The sequence below is a fragment of the Hipposideros armiger genome, unplaced genomic scaffold (genome assembly GCF_001890085.2).
Source record: "Hipposideros armiger isolate ML-2016 unplaced genomic scaffold, ASM189008v1 scaffold_1512, whole genome shotgun sequence".
NCBI lineage: Eukaryota > Metazoa > Chordata > Mammalia > Chiroptera > Hipposideridae > Hipposideros > Hipposideros armiger.
Genome location: NW_017732862.1, coordinates 121694 through 124257, shown reverse-complemented (window position 1 = coordinate 124257; position 2564 = coordinate 121694).

Genomic DNA, 2564 nt, shown 5'->3' with positions numbered 1-2564 from the left:
TCGCTTATTTTTCTGCTGCCCAAAGACCAGCCAATAGCTGAATTTAAACTCTTCTCCTCTTAATTGTTAGCAATGGACAACTTTGGACTTTATTTAGAAAGCTTTATTTCATTAGAAATGGATAAGTAATAAGTGGTTCCATTGGGCAAGAGCTTTCTAGCGCTCCAGAAATGATTAAATCTGGCTTAATTTAAGTAAACTGTTGGGGAAGCTACAGATGTGTATGTCTGCTTGCCACGTGAGTGCCACCCTCTGAACACCCATTCTTCACTATTTTCTAGGGCAGAATGACGCAGCAAGGGGTAGAAGAGAGAGATTGTACAAATTACTGAAGATGCTGCACGCTGTGGTTCCTGTCTGTATTATAGTCCTGCTTTTACAAATGTCCTATTAGTAAAAACAAACAAACAAACAAGTCTTCAAAATGTTGCTTTTGCTTCTGGCAAACCCATCAGAAGAAAAATCAAATCCAAGTAGTCTAGAGAGGAAAGAATTACTCAAATAGTCCCAAACCTTTAGTAGATGGGATTTAAGGAAATATACCTCCCACTCCTTCTTAGCTTATTCTATTTACCCAAACACTCAGATCATAATTTGAATTTAGTGGTTCATGTTGACAAAGATTGAAACAGAATGATGTAACTCCATCCCACTGACACCCTTTACAAAACATCCTGCATAGGATTTGCTCATTTTGTGTTTGTGTTTATACTTAGCTGTACTTATTTCATCAAAGTTAAAAATTTGAGGATGAAAAACAAATATATAGCCTATTATTTTCTGGAATGCCCTTTCCTGCCCAAATCTACAATTGTCTGGGAAGTACTTAAAACTCAGACTCCATTGCTCAGGAAGATGCCCCCCTGTTAAAGGATATTTGTGCCTTTGAAAGATTAGGGCAAAAGAAGACAAAGTTTGTCTTTGCATTGTGTTATATTTTGGTGGTGGAACCTTAATGTCAGACACAAACTCAGACATATCTCTTTGTCCGATTTTGGATACATTAATATCAAATTAGGAATTCTTGAGCTGTGCAGACTGTCTAATTTTTGGAGTGTCCAAATGCAATTTTAATGTCCTGGTATAATGTTTTTCGCACCCCCTGGCACTCACTGCTGGTCTGAATTGTGCTTAGCTAGAACTGAGTCTATTCAGATGGTCCCAGTATTGCTAACTAAAACCCGTTTCTGACAAGCAGGGGCCTGAGCCCCAAGGAAACCTTGGGATAAAAGTGGTGATGGAAGTCAAAGGGAACTCAGTGGAGAGGACAACAGGTCAACAAGACTACTGGGATTTCCACGTGTTTCTGCAGAGTGGAATAGAAGGTAGAGTTGGAGAGACCCTTCTGGGAGAAATAGATCATCTTGAATGGAGTGGTGACTTTGCCTGTGAGTGGAGAAAGAGCTGGTAGGCTCCTTGATCCAGTTACATAAATGTAAAAAAAAAAAAAAAGAAGAAAAAAGAAAAAATAGTAAGCATCATATCCAGCATTTTAACACTAAACATAAAGGATTCATGAATTGCCTGAATATTGGGAACATTGTTCTATCTCTAAAAAACTTAACTAAATTCACCTTTCCTTCCAGTTATCAGTGCGGCCTGCCATCAGCATATTTTTCAAAAAGTGCCTACTTCCTAAAAGATTACAGGCATTCATTCATTATAAAGGCCCAGGCAAAGTTTGTAATTTCCAACATCTACATAAGCAACATTTACTGAGCACTTGTTATGCCCTAGGCATTGTGATAGACACTGGAGATACTATGATGAACAATCAGATGCCTGCCCTAGCCAATGAGAAAGGCAGGTAGTAATGAAATAATCAACATAAGTATACTATTACAAACACCGATGAGTACTACGAGGGCAAAGCTGAGAGCTAGTAAAGCATATAACAAGATCCAGTTGGGAGAGTGTGTGGTGGTCAGAGAAGGCATCCTTGAGAAATAGATCATCTCAGAGATCTGAAAAGTTTGTTAGGAGTAAACCAACCAAAAAAAATGATCACAACAGGTGAAGCCTGAACTCTGAAAGTCATCTTTGCACAACAGGCAATATACCATCCTGAGCATGATTTTTCCTTTCCAATAGAGACAGCAAATGCACACTGAGGCCGAGTGACTGCTCAGGTCACAACATGGGTTCAGGCAGCTGATGCTCCAAACGTATCAGAATGTGAACATATTCAGTTCTTTCAAAACAGTTTTGTAAAAATGGAATAGTGATACAAAAGTCAATAAGTTTGGGGGGCAAATGAAAGAAGTGCCAAGGCGAACAGGGCATTAGAAGAATCTATTTTAATCTTATGGAAACAATGTGTTTCAATTTCCCCCACTCTCACCACTTAGGGTTATACTTCTTGGTTCAATAATCAAGATCCCATAAATGAATGAAAAAAAAAAAGAAAGAAAGAAAGGAAGGAAGGAAGAGAGAAAGGAAGAAAGACAGAAAGAAAGGAAGAAAGAAAAGAAAGAAAGAAAGAAAGAAAGAAAGAAAGAAAGAAAGAAAGAAAGAAAGAAAGAAAGAAAGAAAGAAAGAAAGAAAGAAAGAAAGAAAGAAAGAAA